At 32.1% G+C, this 19,949-nt stretch overlaps 1 protein-coding gene across 4 annotated transcripts in view; it reads right to left on the bottom strand.

Moving 5' to 3' along the window:
- Positions 1-17,286, bottom strand: part of LOC108743087 (tyramine receptor 1) — a 40,370-nt gene extending 23,084 nt beyond the window's left edge. For 2 of the 4 annotated variants that reach the window (XM_018478511.2, XM_018478509.2), the window contains exons 1-2: positions 17,081-17,286; positions 15,042-15,126 (exon numbers count right to left, since the gene is read on the bottom strand). The gene's annotated coding sequence lies outside the window, so the exon portion shown is untranslated. Of the gene's footprint in view, positions 1-7,322; positions 7,367-15,041; positions 15,127-15,192; positions 15,831-17,080 lie in introns of those variants that run through there. The other 2 variants (XM_018478512.2, XM_018478514.2) reach the window with 2 other exon arrangements.
- Between the last annotated feature and the right edge of the window lie 2,663 nt (positions 17,287-19,949).

The raw sequence follows: 19,949 nt of genomic DNA on the forward strand, positions 1-19,949 counted from the left end.
CATAATTAACGTGTGCATAATACTATCATTATTTCGAATAAATTGCAAAGAACACATTCTTCGATCATTAAAGTTGGCCAAGAGTGAACGAAAAGATAACAGGCCTTTGTGACCTGTTATTACCTCAAAATCCAGTTTGCCGAATAATAACTACGGCAAATTTACATAATCATTTGAGACAGAATAACAATTTCGGATTAATTAACTCCAGCCAATCTGAACACCGTTGTACGGGACGATTATCGCACAAAACCACGATGGTATATGTTGCTATAATACAAGGGTTATACTGAAAGCAAACTAACGCTGACTAATCATTTCTCCATGTAGATGTTAATAATGAAGTAACTGTTTTCAGTTGATTCTAATTAAAGTGGAAAATAGATTTAAAACTAAAACAAACCAATATATAAACATTGCTTGTAAAATAGTAGAGGAATTTCAGTGGGGTTCGAGTGATTTGCTGGAAAGGTATCATTTCTCTGCAGCAAACTGAACAAACATGCGAAAAACAAATACCCTTTTAAGTGTAAGTAATAGTGAGTGCTTTGCGAAACATGCACATACAAAGATATTTACTTTTTAAATAAATATGGTTTTATCAAAGCGCTCGACAAACTACTCCAAAGCCACGCTACTTTGTACTATACTATACCACAAACATTTTATTACTGCTTGCTTTATTTTCAATGAATACGCGTAATCCGTATAAACAGGAAGAAGTTGAAACAGAACTAAAGCTTAAAATCATCGCCTGCTTCAATTCTCAAACTCTTTTAACTTTCATTTTATATCTACTTTTAAGGCTACAAAAATGTTGATAAAGCAAAATTTTATCATGTTACATCGTAATAACGCACCCAGTTCATAATTACTTTTGTTTTAAAATACTAGTTGTTTTATTAAAATAGTCCATTTCGTAAATTCCCAAAACATACTTTCTCTTTCAGTTTTTCATCCACTAAATAATTAATAGTCAACTTTTCACATTTAAAAGTTGCTCTTCTTTAACTTTTAATTAAGTGTAATGTTTAGTTTAATTTTTGTATAATGTCGAATTATTTATTACTATCATGGCAACATTGAAGGAGCATTAATTAACCTATACAGGTGGAGAAAATGTATAACCAGTCTTGTAAAATGTTAAGAAGAATCCCTTCCACAAGGCAGTACTGAAATATTACGTAAAATTTCGTTTCATAAAGTTCACCAAAGAATAGCTTTTTATTGTCTGAGTCAGCAGAAAGCTGTGATTAAATCATTAGGCTAAAAGAACAGCATAGAGCATATATGCTCATCGTGATAAATTGTGTGTTAATGCGAGAAACAGAATATCCAACGAACAGTGACATATTAAATATTAGGCAGAACTGAATCGTTCTCAATCCGATTGCCGATTGTAGGGGAGTGCAAGTCTCCAATACCGTGCGTCATAATCATTATCAACCCTAATATTACGCACATTTGAAATGCATGTAATAGAATCTCCCTGTAACACTTTTCCTTTAATATATAGTACGTAATGTGCCTATATTCATATACACGTACAAGTATTACCTTTACCGTTACCTCGTCTCTGAAACTAAACTGATCATAGATATAGGTATTATAAAGTTGTTCAAGGAGATAGAAAGTCCGATCAAAGGATCCCTAGAGTCTTGCATTACATTAAAAAATTATTATTTCTGCAACTTGACTCTGAGTTTGACTTTTATACGACAGGACGGGACAGAAGTTACTGAAAAATATTACAGCTTATAAAAAGATACGTCTTTCTACAAATATGTATTTATAAGATAGAACTTTGTTTATTTTATGTCTGTCATATTTTTAATTTAGATTACACAAAATCGGCTGAAACGTAACATAAAAATTCTCTTTTATAAAAGAACTTTTGTAAATAATTATAAAACTGACGAATTAAGCTTTGCGTCCAATAATACGTACACTAAATTAACAGATTACCGAAAATTCCAATTCATTTGCAGCTTGTATCAATTAATTTTAATCGAATATGCAAATAAATTAATCGAACTTCATCGGCACGTGAAATAGTTAAAGAAGGATTTGCAAGTTATCTGTGCCCGTATTAGGCACAGGAGTGAGTAATAAATTCGGGGTATTCCAAAAAGGTTTGTTCTGACTATAAATCTAAACACGGAAAATACCTCCAAGTGCCCAACGTTTAAATCAAACCTACGTCCAGATGGAATCTGGTTATTACGTTTCGATAACGAACTTCCGGAAAATTTTCAATTACTGCCATTTTTCAGCTAAAGTTGAGGTTGAAATTAATCGTAGCGGCCTTACAGTTAGCAGCAGGGTAAGGCATCACATAAATTAAAAAACTGAAAATAAATTTTCAAAAACGTAAACAAAAATATAAAACAATCCGTTATTGAAAATTGAATTAAAAAATTTAGGGTCACACGGTGGTTTCATCAGCTAATTATTTAACAAATAAAGTTATACAGAAGGGATAATGTAAAACTAGGAAAAAATATCTAAGGGGGCTGAATTTCTACAACCGATTTGGTAATTTAAATCTTAGTTTGTTTATGTATTAGCTAATTTCCATTTTTTCTGATAAAACTAATTTTAAACATTTGTTTTGAACATGTAGAATTTTATAGTTTAAATTAAAATTATGCTTTTCCTGATTTAAATGTTTTGCGTTGGGCAGGTCCTGCCTTTTTATTAATAAAACTAGGAAAATGTTCTCCTATGCGAGTTTTGAGAGATCTACGCGTATGCCCTACGTAAACTCAATCACAAATCTAAGCAACTTGAACTTGGCTAGATACCTACTCTCTAAATGAAACCACTGAGTGGTGAAACAATTGTTGTGGCAAGATGAATAAAAATATTTCATTTTTATGGTACTTTCAAAGGGACTTTTTTTCGATTGAAAGCGTGCCTTGCTGAGTCGTAAATTATAAATCCTCACACTGGGCTACCAATATCGATCACATAAAACATCAATTGGCCTTTTTCATGTAAACAATGAACAGAGTTTATAGAGTTCTAAACCGAAGAAAGAAAAACCTATTACCCAGCAAATACGCTGATTTCAATTTTCTTTTTGTGCGACACTGAAGCAAAATATCGTACATTTATGAGTATTAGGGTGGTTGATCGGAAACAAAAAAAATGGATCGATACAGCATGTCAAACAAAGGAAACCGCTTTTTGACAAGGGTAAAAAGAGTTCCCAAGTGGTGCCATTTTTATTGACAATGGAGCAGGACTGAAATTACATCTCCCAAAGCCTGGAAGATGTGTTTACACTCTGTTATTACCAGTCATTAGGTAGTGACCGAGAAAATACATAAATCATCAAAAAAGGGATATTTGAACTAACTTCGATAGTAGTTCTTTAATACATTTTGGGTAAAAAGTTATTTTTAGTTCTAGTTTTTAAAAAATCAGTCGATTACGCGTTAGATCATCTTGTTGTCGCTACATCCGTAGAGATACATCGTTAGCGATTTTCTCACTGTCACATATTCGGAACTGGAATTTACTTTTGCTTTTTTTATTTTAATTTTAAATGATAAGTACAGTAAAATTTATATGCATTAAATTATAGACTTTTATTCATTTTCATGGGATACATATTTCGACGATTTTCATAGTTTTCAATAAAGTAGCTACTGATTAACTTCTTCCACCTATTTGATTGGCTTCTTGTAGTACCTAATAGAAAGTATAAACAATGTTAATACTTTTTGCAATAAGTTTGCAGTACCTGTTAGCTGGAAAACATGCATTTGAGTAAACAAATTATACGTATTAGGTATCTCTTTCTCTGAAACATTATCTACAACTTTCGTCATTTATTATTAGAGTTCTGCTTTTTGTACTCGAAAGGTCCAATTATGTTAGCAATATGCTGTCTGCCAGAGGCCTTTTAAACTCTGAGAATCGACTTGTAATTCACAAACAATATGTAAATTCTTGGCTCCGAAATGAAAGTTGTATTTAACGTTGTATAAAACTTTATTTGAAGGAGGCACAATACATGCAAACTAGAGTCAAAAACTCTTTCTATTCTATCTACAATAGGTTTGTGAGATACCGTTGAAAAGAAGTTAAACAATGAATGTCTACTAGAAAAGTTTATTGTACAATAGAAGAATGCTATAAGCAATTTCAACAATATTTGAAAAGTTTTCTTTAAAATAGAGAAGGAAAATTTGATCACATCTACGTATCACAAAGTTGAGAAATGGTGTGCGAGTCCGACAGAATCGGCGACGTAGCTTATACAATATGAAATCATAAATTATATGGACTTGCTTTCAAAGAGCTTCTTTGATTTGGTAGCTGTTCCTAATCGAGAGTGCCTTTGGCGTATTGGAGAGGTCCAATAAGATCGAAATCGCGATCCAATTACTCACCAAGAACTTATATACTGTTGGTTTTACGTAAATAGTGGCATTGTTAACTTCTTAGATGCATTTTGTGATAAAGAATGCGCTACAGAATTGATTCGACCTTTACGGAAAATGATGCCCTGACAAATAAGCAGCTCCCAATAACACCAATTCGAACGATTTCGCCGTCTTCAAGTTGGTATTTAATGAAAATTCTTTGTTGGGATTTAACAGAGCTTCGTCTGTTGAGGCCGACAACTGTGCGATCGATTTCTATCTCGAATTTAATCATCAGCATTGTTAGCAGCCTGAAACAACCACTCGACTGCAAGAAATCGAAATGTCTCACTTGTTTGCATCAACTGTGGTGATAATGTATGATTGTTAACAAAATGCTTTATTTATATTATTCACTAGTTTGAATAATTTATTATAGCTGCAAAAACAGCTTTAAATCGTACCTCAAGTTAATATGTTATCTCAGAAGCTTCTCGAGAATTTCAATTACTTCAGTATCTGAATGCGCGTACTTTTTAAATTCTACTGGACTGAAAAATTTCACTTTAGAAAATGACTCAAAAGCTTACCTTGGAAAGTGTAATTATTGAATAAAAATATCTCAGAGAAAGTCAGGCAAGCACCCACTGAATTTGTATAACTTTTACCCGAGATATAGAACTTATTTTATTTTGAAATTATAAGCAAGTTTAATTAACTCTTATCAAAATTTGACACAAGTATAAAGGCGAGCAGTGTTTGATCGACTTCTTAGGAAATTACTTAGGTTAATGGAGAGATAAAAACAGCTCTTAGAAGAGTTCTATAAAAAGTAACATAAGAAATATTTATCAAAGGATATTCCAACTTTTTCGTTCACTGATGAGGATAAAGAAAAAGTAATGCATATAATTAAAAATAAAATTAGAACCACACCCTAAACTATTTGCAAATGCTTATCTGATCTAAATATTTCTCTATCGCTATTTACTTCAGTCCAAGAAGGCATCCTACCAACCTATCTCTCCTATCTTTTATTGACGCCCGTAGCGCCAATTTCTCTTCACGGAATTTTCATCATCGTCCTTTAACAACACACCTCAAACGCTTCGAACTTTTTCCTTTTCGGCGAACTCACCGTCCACGTTTCGAATCCGTGTTTCAGACGTATTAAGTACACTTTTAATAATCTTTTTCGTATTTCTAAATTAATCGTTCGCGAGCACAGAAGTTATTTCATTTTGCTAAAAGCGACTCGACCGTGCGCTCTTCATTGTTTTATGTCTCGACCTCTTTTTCAATCTTAACTTATTTGTAATTCCTACTTACTTTCGGTTATTAAGTGTTTTGTGCACTGTACGTACCTATAATATTTTTTTAGGGAACACTTTATTTTCTGTAACCGTATTTAATTAATTTTTAGCATCTTTGTTTATACACATAATTGAAAAGATTCCTTTGCGCGCAGTGCTTTGTTTACAGAACAACGCGAGCTTTTGAAGGTGATAATTATTAATATGATTATGAAAATCATAACCGTATCTATATATATATATATACAGATGTATTTCTTTCTTTTATGTTCCACCAACTCATTTGAAAAGTTTCTGCTGAAATGCTTTTAGAAATCATCTTCAAAGACAACTAAATCGTAAAAGTAGAATTTTTTAAACGGCATATTAAAGCTAAAGCATTCCCTCGAGCATATTCAAGTAATGCACGAAAATTGGAAACTTTTTACATTTACCAGACCTACAATAAAAAACTGACAAGTACAGACAATTATTTATTCACGTGTATTGTATTATCAGAAGAGAATTCCTAATAAACTCAGGGACTTTCTTTCTAATTTTTGTGTGTTATTATCGAAGCAATTAGTCAGTAGGATGGACTAACATTGTACTACTACTACATAATATTCGTTCTAGCTGATGTTATTTGAAGATACACAAAAGACAAAATACGTGCCGAATGTTTTTCTACAAAAAGAAAATTAAAAAGATATTTTTTTTGAGATTATTTTGCATGAGCTTTTACGTGAGAGGAAAATGTTTTGAAAGTCATAAATAAGGTTTAACTGATCGGTTCGGAAATGATTTTGAATGTGATCCGGCTAAGAACGACGAGGGAAATTGACTGTAAAGATCTCTTCTATAAATGAGTTCCATGATGAGCTTCGAGTTTGGGATAAGCTTTCAAACTTTACACATTACTGTAACATGTTCTGCGGTACGTAAAGAAGAATCCTTTCGGCAGAATATTCGACTGGAGTTGCTTCTAATTCATTAAAAAATAATGCCGCTCAAATTGTATCCATCATCATCAATATACAATAAACGAGGATAATTACGTTAAATCAGTTGAACCCTCGTTCGGGTAATATTAGACATGGGTTAGAAAATTAGATGATGGATGTCACTTCCTGTATTATTTACGAAGGTTTGATTGTATCTGCAGTTTCATCATAATTTTCTCAGAAAGTTAGAATTTCAGGATATCACAGGCTCAAATCCCAAAAGTTCCATTTTTGGTCTTATTATGAGCATTACTATGTGACTAACAGGGTTGTTATTTCGGAAGTACACAGCACAAGACTGGGATATCAAGAAATTTCAATATTATAAGGTAGTTCTAGATAATTACTACAATATTGCTGTTTTTCTTTTTAGTCCCTGACTTTGTTGGCCAGTGGTACACAGAATAATCCATATAGAACAAAAACGGATTTCAATAAAACTTTGCCAATAAGGTTGTATTTTTTTATTTTGTTATAGAATAAAATTTTATTAAAAAAAAGGTAAAAGTATGTTATATTATCTTATCTGAGAAGTAAGTTTTAATTTTTTCTCTAAATCTCTAAATTCATATAATAAAAGAATACCTAGACATATCAATTAAATTATTGAATATTGTAGATATATTTTAGTATCTGCAGTAGTTAAAACTTACCCATACTGGTTTAAGTGATCAAAACCTTGAAGGAAGCGTATAGTTCAANAATTGGAATTTTTCACACACAAGCCTTGCTATATGAGCTCTCAAAGCATATAAAAATTATACGGCTTAAATGTGAAGTTGGGTGCAAAAGAATACAATTAAATCCTCTGTCGAGAAAAAACGAAATGACTTTCCGAACAACCCTATAGATCGATGATAGTACCACCATAAAACTGAATTAGTCATTCATTCATTCGTTAAGCGTTCACTCACACACTTCAAGAATTTTGATATCAAAAGAGTGAGTAAAATAAATTCAAGTACTTCCGCAAACGGATTCAAATTTTTAATAACCGTTTTTTCCCGCATGCGTTCTATTTGAACCAAAACACGTACAAAGTTTAATTGTAACTACAATGCGTTCCATTTTGTGAAGTTGTTCACGTCCAAATGGAACTTTACAGCCATGAAAAATTAAAAACTGTTTTGTGTTCATTTCGTATTACCTCGTTGTAGAGTAGAGAGACGCGCAAATAGATTTTTCGCACGTAATATTTAGATTGTCATGTTGTCAATGACAGTTTATTCAATGCTCGCATTCGAATTGAATCTTTCGTTGCGCAAAATCTTACATTTGCACTTTGCAAATTTAATATGAAATATGTATATGTAGCTGCGTCAAATGTTGAATATTTTTATAAATATTTGCAACTTCTCTTGCAGTAAAGCTAGTGAAAATAATGTCACATTAAATTTTATATAGTGAAAAAACATCAACAAACAAATATATAAACATTGCTCGTAAAATAATAGTAGAGGAATTTCAGTGGGGTTCGAGTGATTTGCTGGAAAGGTATCATTTCTCTGCAGCGCGAAAAACAAATACCCTTTTAAGTGTAAGTAATAGTGAGTGCTTTGCGAAACATGCACATACAAAGATATTTACTTTTTAAATAAATATGGTTTTATCAAAGCGCTCGACAAACTACTCCAAAGCCACGCTACTTTGTACTATACTATACCACAAACATTTTATTACTGCTTGCTTTATTTTCAATGAATACGCGTAATCCGTATAAACAGGAAGAAGTTGAAACAGAACTAAAGCTTAAAATCATCGCCTGCTTCAATTCTCAAACTCTTTTAACTTTCATTTTATATCTACTTTTAAGGCTACAAAAATGTTGATAAAGCAAAATTTTATCATGTTACATCGTAATAACGCACCCAGTTCATAATTACTTTTGTTTTAAAATACTAGTTGTTTTATTAAAATAGTCCATTTCGTAAATTCCCAAAACATACTTTCTCTTTCAGTTTTTCATCCACTAAATAATTAATAGTCAACTTTTCACATTTAAAAGTTGCTCTTCTTTAACTTTTAATTAAGTGTAATGTTTAGTTTAATTTTTGTATAATGTCGAATTATTTATTACTATCATGGCAACATTGAAGGAGCATTAATTAACCTATACAGGTGGAGAAAATGTATAACCAGTCTTGTAAAATGTTAAGAAGAATCCCTTCCACAAGGCAGTACTGAAATATTACGTAAAATTTCGTTTCATAAAGTTCACCAAAGAATAGCTTTTTATTGTCTGAGTCAGCAGAAAGCTGTGATTAAATCATTAGGCTAAAAGAACAGCATAGAGCATATATGCTCATCGTGATAAATTGTGTGTTAATGCGAGAAACAGAATATCCAACGAACAGTGACATATTAAATATTAGGCAGAACTGAATCGTTCTCAATCCGATTGCCGATTGTAGGGGAGTGCAAGTCTCCAATACCGTGCGTCATAATCATTATCAACCCTAATATTACGCACATTTGAAATGCATGTAATAGAATCTCCCTGTAACACTTTTCCTTTAATATATAGTACGTAATGTGCCTATATTCATATACACGTACAAGTATTACCTTTACCGTTACCTCGTCTCTGAAACTAAACTGATCATAGATATAGGTATTATAAAGTTGTTCAAGGAGATAGAAAGTCCGATCAAAGGATCCCTAGAGTCTTGCATTACATTAAAAAATTATTATTTCTGCAACTTGACTCTGAGTTTGACTTTTATACGACAGGACGGGACAGAAGTTACTGAAAAATATTACAGCTTATAAAAAGATACGTCTTTCTACAAATATGTATTTATAAGATAGAACTTTGTTTATTTTATGTCTGTCATATTTTTAATTTAGATTACACAAAATCGGCTGAAACGTAACATAAAAATTCTCTTTTATAAAAGAACTTTTGTAAATAATTATAAAACTGACGAATTAAGCTTTGCGTCCAATAATACGTACACTAAATTAACAGATTACCGAAAATTCCAATTCATTTGCAGCTTGTATCAATTAATTTTAATCGAATATGCAAATAAATTAATCGAACTTCATCGGCACGTGAAATAGTTAAAGAAGGATTTGCAAGTTATCTGTGCCCGTATTAGGCACAGGAGTGAGTAATAAATTCGGGGTATTCCAAAAAGGTTTGTTCTGACTATAAATCTAAACACGGAAAATACCTCCAAGTGCCCAACGTTTAAATCAAACCTACGTCCAGATGGAATCTGGTTATTACGTTTCGATAACGAACTTCCGGAAAATTTTCAATTACTGCCATTTTTCAGCTAAAGTTGAGGTTGAAATTAATCGTAGCGGCCTTACAGTTAGCAGCAGGGTAAGGCATCACATAAATTAAAAAACTGAAAATAAATTTTCAAAAACGTAAACAAAAATATAAAACAATCCGTTATTGAAAATTGAATTAAAAAATTTAGGGTCACACGGTGGTTTCATCAGCTAATTATTTAACAAATAAAGTTATACAGAAGGGATAATGTAAAACTAGGAAAAAATATCTAAGGGGGCTGAATTTCTACAACCGATTTGGTAATTTAAATCTTAGTTTGTTTATGTATTAGCTAATTTCCATTTTTTCTGATAAAACTAATTTTAAACATTTGTTTTGAACATGTAGAATTTTATAGTTTAAATTAAAATTATGCTTTTCCTGATTTAAATGTTTTGCGTTGGGCAGGTCCTGCCTTTTTATTAATAAAACTAGGAAAATGTTCTCCTATGCGAGTTTTGAGAGATCTACGCGTATGCCCTACGTAAACTCAATCACAAATCTAAGCAACTTGAACTTGGCTAGATACCTACTCTCTAAATGAAACCACTGAGTGGTGAAACAATTGTTGTGGCAAGATGAATAAAAATATTTCATTTTTATGGTACTTTCAAAGGGACTTTTTTTCGATTGAAAGCGTGCCTTGCTGAGTCGTAAATTATAAATCCTCACACTGGGCTACCAATATCGATCACATAAAACATCAATTGGCCTTTTTCATGTAAACAATGAACAGAGTTTATAGAGTTCTAAACCGAAGAAAGAAAAACCTATTACCCAGCAAATACGCTGATTTCAATTTTCTTTTTGTGCGACACTGAAGCAAAATATCGTACATTTATGAGTATTAGGGTGGTTGATCGGAAACAAAAAAAATGGATCGATACAGCATGTCAAACAAAGGAAACCGCTTTTTGACAAGGGTAAAAAGAGTTCCCAAGTGGTGCCATTTTTATTGACAATGGAGCAGGACTGAAATTACATCTCCCAAAGCCTGGAAGATGTGTTTACACTCTGTTATTACCAGTCATTAGGTAGTGACCGAGAAAATACATAAATCATCAAAAAAGGGATATTTGAACTAACTTCGATAGTAGTTCTTTAATACATTTTGGGTAAAAAGTTATTTTTAGTTCTAGTTTTTAAAAAATCAGTCGATTACGCGTTAGATCATCTTGTTGTCGCTACATCCGTAGAGATACATCGTTAGCGATTTTCTCACTGTCACATATTCGGAACTGGAATTTACTTTTGCTTTTTTTATTTTAATTTTAAATGATAAGTACAGTAAAATTTATATGCATTAAATTATAGACTTTTATTCATTTTCATGGGATACATATTTCGACGATTTTCATAGTTTTCAATAAAGTAGCTACTGATTAACTTCTTCCACCTATTTGATTGGCTTCTTGTAGTACCTAATAGAAAGTATAAACAATGTTAATACTTTTTGCAATAAGTTTGCAGTACCTGTTAGCTGGAAAACATGCATTTGAGTAAACAAATTATACGTATTAGGTATCTCTTTCTCTGAAACATTATCTACAACTTTCGTCATTTATTATTAGAGTTCTGCTTTTTGTACTCGAAAGGTCCAATTATGTTAGCAATATGCTGTCTGCCAGAGGCCTTTTAAACTCTGAGAATCGACTTGTAATTCACAAACAATATGTAAATTCTTGGCTCCGAAATGAAAGTTGTATTTAACGTTGTATAAAACTTTATTTGAAGGAGGCACAATACATGCAAACTAGAGTCAAAAACTCTTTCTATTCTATCTACAATAGGTTTGTGAGATACCGTTGAAAAGAAGTTAAACAATGAATGTCTACTAGAAAAGTTTATTGTACAATAGAAGAATGCTATAAGCAATTTCAACAATATTTGAAAAGTTTTCTTTAAAATAGAGAAGGAAAATTTGATCACATCTACGTATCACAAAGTTGAGAAATGGTGTGCGAGTCCGACAGAATCGGCGACGTAGCTTATACAATATGAAATCATAAATTATATGGACTTGCTTTCAAAGAGCTTCTTTGATTTGGTAGCTGTTCCTAATCGAGAGTGCCTTTGGCGTATTGGAGAGGTCCAATAAGATCGAAATCGCGATCCAATTACTCACCAAGAACTTATATACTGTTGGTTTTACGTAAATAGTGGCATTGTTAACTTCTTAGATGCATTTTGTGATAAAGAATGCGCTACAGAATTGATTCGACCTTTACGGAAAATGATGCCCTGACAAATAAGCAGCTCCCAATAACACCAATTCGAACGATTTCGCCGTCTTCAAGTTGGTATTTAATGAAAATTCTTTGTTGGGATTTAACAGAGCTTCGTCTGTTGAGGCCGACAACTGTGCGATCGATTTCTATCTCGAATTTAATCATCAGCATTGTTAGCAGCCTGAAACAACCACTCGACTGCAAGAAATCGAAATGTCTCACTTGTTTGCATCAACTGTGGTGATAATGTATGATTGTTAACAAAATGCTTTATTTATATTATTCACTAGTTTGAATAATTTATTATAGCTGCAAAAACAGCTTTAAATCGTACCTCAAGTTAATATGTTATCTCAGAAGCTTCTCGAGAATTTCAATTACTTCAGTATCTGAATGCGCGTACTTTTTAAATTCTACTGGACTGAAAAATTTCACTTTAGAAAATGACTCAAAAGCTTACCTTGGAAAGTGTAATTATTGAATAAAAATATCTCAGAGAAAGTCAGGCAAGCACCCACTGAATTTGTATAACTTTTACCCGAGATATAGAACTTATTTTATTTTGAAATTATAAGCAAGTTTAATTAACTCTTATCAAAATTTGACACAAGTATAAAGGCGAGCAGTGTTTGATCGACTTCTTAGGAAATTACTTAGGTTAATGGAGAGATAAAAACAGCTCTTAGAAGAGTTCTATAAAAAGTAACATAAGAAATATTTATCAAAGGATATTCCAACTTTTTCGTTCACTGATGAGGATAAAGAAAAAGTAATGCATATAATTAAAAATAAAATTAGAACCACACCCTAAACTATTTGCAAATGCTTATCTGATCTAAATATTTCTCTATCGCTATTTACTTCAGTCCAAGAAGGCATCCTACCAACCTATCTCTCCTATCTTTTATTGACGCCCGTAGCGCCAATTTCTCTTCACGGAATTTTCATCATCGTCCTTTAACAACACACCTCAAACGCTTCGAACTTTTTCCTTTTCGGCGAACTCACCGTCCACGTTTCGAATCCGTGTTTCAGACGTATTAAGTACACTTTTAATAATCTTTTTCGTATTTCTAAATTAATCGTCCGCAAGCATAGAAGTGACTTCTTTTTATTGAAGGCCACTCGACCCTGCGCTATCCTCTGCTTTACATCCTTACTACTACCTCCGTCCTGACTTATCTGACTTCCTAGATACCTAAAATCAGCCACTTTCTCTACTTTTTGGTCGCCTATCTTTATATACGCTCTTCCCTTGCATACCAATATTTTTGTTTAACTTTTGTTTAGTTTCATACAATTAATTTGTAAATCTAAGCATACCTACTAATCTTTTGCGCCTATACATCTATCCCTATAGATGTGCTGTCTTTAATGATGATGATCGCGTCTTCGATGGATAGATTAAAAGGTAGGAGTGACAGTGTGCATCCCTGTCTGACTCCCTTCCTAATATTTACTTCTCTACATTGCAGCACCAGCTCTATACCTGCCTGTTGCTCTTTATACAAACTAAGTATCACTCTTCTATCTCTGTAACTCATCCCTACTTTTTTAAGTATATTTAACATCCTATGCTTAGATTTGGAGATGACAGAGCAGTATTAGAATCTAGCAAGGAGGAGTTAGANACGAAAATTGGAAACTTTTTACATTTACCAGACCTACAATAAAAAACTGACAAGTACAGACAATTATTTATTCACGTGTATTGTATTATCAGAAGAGAATTCCTAATAAACTCAGGGACTTTCTTTCTAATTTTTGTGTGTTATTATCGAAGCAATTAGTCAGTAGGATGGACTAACATTGTACTACTACTACATAATATTCGTTCTAGCTGATGTTATTTGAAGATACACAAAAGACAAAATACGTGCCGAATGTTTTTCTACAAAAAGAAAATTAAAAAGATATTTTTTTTGAGATTATTTTGCATGAGCTTTTACGTGAGAGGAAAATGTTTTGAAAGTCATAAATAAGGTTTAACTGATCGGTTCGGAAATGATTTTGAATGTGATCCGGCTAAGAACGACGAGGGAAATTGACTGTAAAGATCTCTTCTATAAATGAGTTCCATGATGAGCTTCGAGTTTGGGATAAGCTTTCAAACTTTACACATTACTGTAACATGTTCTGCGGTACGTAAAGAAGAATCCTTTCGGCAGAATATTCGACTGGAGTTGCTTCTAATTCATTAAAAAATAATGCCGCTCAAATTGTATCCATCATCATCAATATACAATAAACGAGGATAATTACGTTAAATCAGTTGAACCCTCGTTCGGGTAATATTAGACATGGGTTAGAAAATTAGATGATGGATGTCACTTCCTGTATTATTTACGAAGGTTTGATTGTATCTGCAGTTTCATCATAATTTTCTCAGAAAGTTAGAATTTCAGGATATCACAGGCTCAAATCCCAAAAGTTCCATTTTTGGTCTTATTATGAGCATTACTATGTGACTAACAGGGTTGTTATTTCGGAAGTACACAGCACAAGACTGGGATATCAAGAAATTTCAATATTATAAGGTAGTTCTAGATAATTACTACAATATTGCTGTTTTTCTTTTTAGTCCCTGACTTTGTTGGCCAGTGGTACACAGAATAATCCATATAGAACAAAAACGGATTTCAATAAAACTTTGCCAATAAGGTTGTATTTTTTTATTTTGTTATAGAATAAAATTTTATTAAAAAAAAGGTAAAAGTATGTTATATTATCTTATCTGAGAAGTAAGTTTTAATTTTTTCTCTAAATCTCTAAATTCATATAATAAAAGAATACCTAGACATATAAATTAAATTATTGAATATTGTAGATATATTTTAGTATCTGCAGTAGTTAAAACTTACCCATACTGGTTTAAGTGATCAAAACCTTGAAGGAAGCGTATAGTTCAAGTAAACTCCAGAAAATGGTCTTAACCATCTTTGGCATCTGAAACAACGTAAAGTTTTAGAACTTTATCACAACAATTTGTGAAAGCACATAATATATACTTACAGAAGTGGATTACGATCTCACCATCTATCTTTACGTATATAGATGATTAAAATAAAGATAGTCGAAAGATGCGGAACCGTTTATTGCAGAGCACAAAAACGAAATGAAAGTTCAAGTCTAGAATTTCCTCCTCTCAACTTCGGTAGTTTCCCAACTTTCAAGTGTTTTATAGGTGTTGTAATAAAGACTTATACGATTCCGAATTCCTTAGTGAATTGGATTTTCAAACTTAATACACCATTCAAAATTATATTACAGAACTTCAAGGCATTTACTTCTCTTATCAAATATCTTAATTCCATTCCTTTAATTTTTCTTTTCAACAGAATTCGAAGTGAGTACATATATAAGTGTTTATATGTATAATTTGAATACTTTGCTTCACGCGGACATAATTCAATAAATGTTAGGGTTTTGAACATAACTTTTAAAAGAAATTTTTAGGTGCGTTTTTATGGCGATACAGTTAAATAAATAAAGCTTTTAATAGAAGTATTAAAGCTTATGTTAAGACGTGTTTGCGCGGACATAGTTCAGTGAATGTTAGAACTCCTAATACAACTGATGTGAAAATGCATTTTCGCGAGCATAGTCCAATAAATGTTAAAGCTCTAAACGTTTTTTGTTTAGCATCGCCTAAACGTAGTCACAGTCCGGCTTCTTTTTACAGGTAACTAATTATAAATTGTGTTACTGTTGAAGCTTATTCGTAGCTTTGCACCATATTTATGCAATTTACCTGCAGTTGAAAATAAACGCTGCGAGCTTTTCAATTACCGACCGAAAGGTACATTGGAACGGCATTGAAAACAAAATATTGAATGCATACGGCACATGGCTAGTTACCTTCAGGATTATTTCCTAAGGATATTTTTCTCCAATGGAGCTTATTTGCTATCGATAAGGATCTCATTCAAGTAGAAGAATATACGTAAACGATTGCATCAGAAGTAAATTGAATATCTCTGTATACATCTACATGATATATAGGTAGGCATGAATTTGTCTAATAACTGATGAATGCTGTGCCGTTTTCTGTTGCAATAAAGAGGAATAAATGAATTGATGCAGTGCTGCATAAGACTGATTTAAAAATAGCATTATGAAATTTAAAAAAGTTGAAATTGATTTATAAGTATCCTAACGAGATATTATTCTGCACTTTCAGTCTCAAATTTATAGAAACTCCAAAAAGAATGCTTTTGTGCTTTTAATGTTTCCTGAAGATTTTGGTACTTACTACATTACCATTATTTGTTTTATTTATTCTTAAAATTAAGAGAACCTTCTTTCACTTTGTGACTTTACACTTGAAAATTTCACAATTACAAAGTCGCTTTTGAACAGGAATTCCATAAAATATGTGGAATTTCTCCTATTAAAACGTATTTATAAATGGCGAATAATAATAATGTTGTTATTAAATTGGAGCCCAAAACAGCAAAGTAACGGGTCCATATTCATAAAATTTGAAATTTGCCAAATTATCTCAAATGCAAAATTTCTTTCAAAATATCTTTTTTTTGTATTTTGAGAATACAAATTGGAAACATTTTTAAAGTTGCCAATTTTCGGACCCCCTGAAAAACCTAGGGTTTGGGGGACCATGAGGAGTGTCCCACAATCAGGTACCTAAATTATTTGCCTTTTAGTGAATATGATCATTTCTGGTAAAAACCGGAAGCGAATAGTCTCTTATCAATTGATAGAGTACACCCTATTTTTTGTCATGTGATTGGTTCTTAAGTTTTACATAAACAAATAAAGTTGACATTTACAACAGCACCATGCATAAAATTTTGTTTTTTTTTTACATTTGCTTACTTTTCTTCGCAACTGTATCTTCCAAAAATTATTTTCTAACCGTATAAATAATTAATTTGCTTACCGTATACGGTTCGCATAATAAATGTAAATAAAGCTGAAAGTTTTCATTGACATTTCCAACACATCTCGCACGTTTGACGCGCTCGCACTTGAGGAAAATGATCGCACCGCTCGTAAGGACTCTGGAAACGCTACTGCCAAATCCTCGTGGTGAAATTCACATCTCCAAAGCATTCCCTGTCATTGACACAAACTACGCAAGCGCTACTAATACAAAAGTTTTTAATTTCGTACATCGGATTTCCAGCTTTTCTAATACAACCAGCTTAAGCGCATATTACTTACTGTTGAAATTTTTACGACAAAATCCATCATTAATTTATCAGTAACTACCTACCTAATAGGGACATCTCACTAAAAACGGAAATCCTTGTATATTTTTTTATGAATAAAGTACAAAGTTTCACTGTTATTATTGTCAGTAACTTCGTCCACATAGAATTCCATTTTCCACCTTTAGGGATGGTGTTTTGAAAACTCATATTATAGTGGATAATACCATTGTGTAAGGAACATTTGTATAAACTTTTAAGTTCCTGACTGAGCGGTTTGGACTGATCGATACATTAAACTTTTTTTCATCCCTTTAGGGGATGAATTTTAACAAGTCGTTTCTTAGCGCTCACTCGCGTTGTATAGGGAACGTCTGTGCCTCTTCTGGTTCAACGGTTTCAGCGGTGCGTTGATATATGTCAGTCTATCTTGGTAAGTAACGGAGATGAAAGTAGAGTTAGAATTAATATTAATATGAACTAGAAGAATTCCCCAGTTAAAGATATCTAGAAAGTTAGACAACTCATCGCAGAATAGCAAAAGCGATAGTGACACGGACAAAAAAATGGCGCAAAGTGAAGTGGTTTTTAACACAAATAAATTGCTTGTGTGCTTGCGATCGGTTAAGTAATTTAGAAATCCTAAAAAGATTATTAAAAGTGTATCTTCGGAGCACGGCTCCGTACAGGTGCGAAGCGTGTTAGAGGATGATAAAAATACCGTGAATAAAAAATGGTGGTTTGCAATAGATTGAGTGCCAATTGATTTTGGGCAAAGTGTTGATAGCTATTTAATTAACAAGAAAGCTGTTACTTAATAAAAAATAATAATTTATGTCAACAACGATACAAAGTTAATGCATATAATTTATTGTTGAACAAACGTATGACGGCTTGGAATCAAATTTTACAGTATCTTCAAAAATACTACCAATTAATTAATTATTTCTACTTAATGTTGTGCTTTGTTCGAGGGCAGTACTTATTGATTATTTTTTATGTAAAAAAGTGATTTTCGTGGAAAAAAGCGTTTATTAACATTCTTTATAGTTACAATATCAGATTTGTAAAAACTTTACAACAAGATGTCTTTAAAAGTATTACTAATAAATTAATTATTTCTACGTAATATTTTACAGTTTGTTCATAGAGTTTCACGTAGAAAAGTTATTTCCGTTAGAGAAATCATTTTCTAGTTTTCTTTGTAATTACATTATAAGAATTGTAGTATTTGCTGTATATTTGGTTGTCTGCATATTACATTACAAATTATAGTATAATTTATTGCAAAAAGAAAAATATTAGTTACCTATTTAAGTAACTGGGTCTACAGGAAAAGAATAGAAGTTAAAAATGAAAATTCATCAATCCATTTCAATGAAACCGAAATTATAACTCAGATAAGGCCTTTGTTTTTAAATTGTCCCGGCGCCTCCACCAAAATTACAAGAAATTACGTTTTATTTTTTTACGATAAAAAAGCTTTTGGATTGATTTATGAATACAACGAGCATCAGAATTGTTATACCGTGCAGATAGAGAGAGTGAGCATTCGGATAGAAGAAGGCAGGTAGTACGCTCGAATAATTAAACTTTTATATATATAAAATTATTTGTTTTAAACGAAAGCTCATTGTATTTAATATAGAAAAATACCCCATGTTTTTCTGGAATAAAGTGTCCTAGAAATGAAACAATTTTCAAAATCCTCACCTCTCTCGGCATTCATTACATACCCTAGAAATACACCTAGATTTGAAAATTGCTATTTCTCCGTAACACTAAACAGTACAGATAAGAAAACTGCAAGTAAGTTTGATTTCACCAGAAATTACGATTCATTTATTAACGATAAAACAAATTATTAATTAGTTTATGAATTCAACGAGCATCAGAGTTGTTATACCGTGCAGATAGAGAGAGTGAGCATTCGGATAGAAGAAGGCAGGTAGTACGCTCGAATAATTAAACATTTGTCTATATAAAATTCATTATTTTACACGAAAGCTCATTGTATTTAATATAGAAAAATACCCCATGTTTTTCTGGAATAAAGTGTCCTAGAAATCCTCACCTGTCTCGGCATTCATTACATACCCTAGAAATACACTTAGATATGCAAATTTCACTTTCTCCATAACATTTAACAGTACAGATAAGAAAGCTGCAAGTACGTTTAATTTGACCAGAAATTACGTTTCATTGTTTAAAACAAATTATGAATTAGTTTACGAATTCAACGAGCATCAGAGTTGCTATACCGTGCAGGTAGAGAGAGCGAGCATTCGGATAGAAGAAGGCAGGTAGTACGCTCGAATAATTAAACATTTTTACATATAAAATTCCTTATTTTAAACGAAAGCTCACTGTATTTAATACAGAAAAATACCCCACGTTTTTCTGGAATAAAGTGTCTTAGAAATGAAACAATTTTCAAAATCCTCACCTCTCTCAGCGTTCATTACAACCCCTAGAAATATACCTAGATATGAAAATTTCTCTTTCTCCATAACATTTAACAGTACAGATAAGAAAACTGCAAGTACGTTTAATTTGACCAGAAATTACGTTTCATTTTTTAAAACAAATTATGAATTA

This window comes from Agrilus planipennis, unplaced genomic scaffold (genome assembly GCF_000699045.2).
Source record: "Agrilus planipennis isolate EAB-ADULT unplaced genomic scaffold, Apla_2.0 scaffold223, whole genome shotgun sequence".
In the NCBI taxonomy this organism is placed as follows: domain Eukaryota; kingdom Metazoa; phylum Arthropoda; class Insecta; order Coleoptera; family Buprestidae; genus Agrilus; species Agrilus planipennis.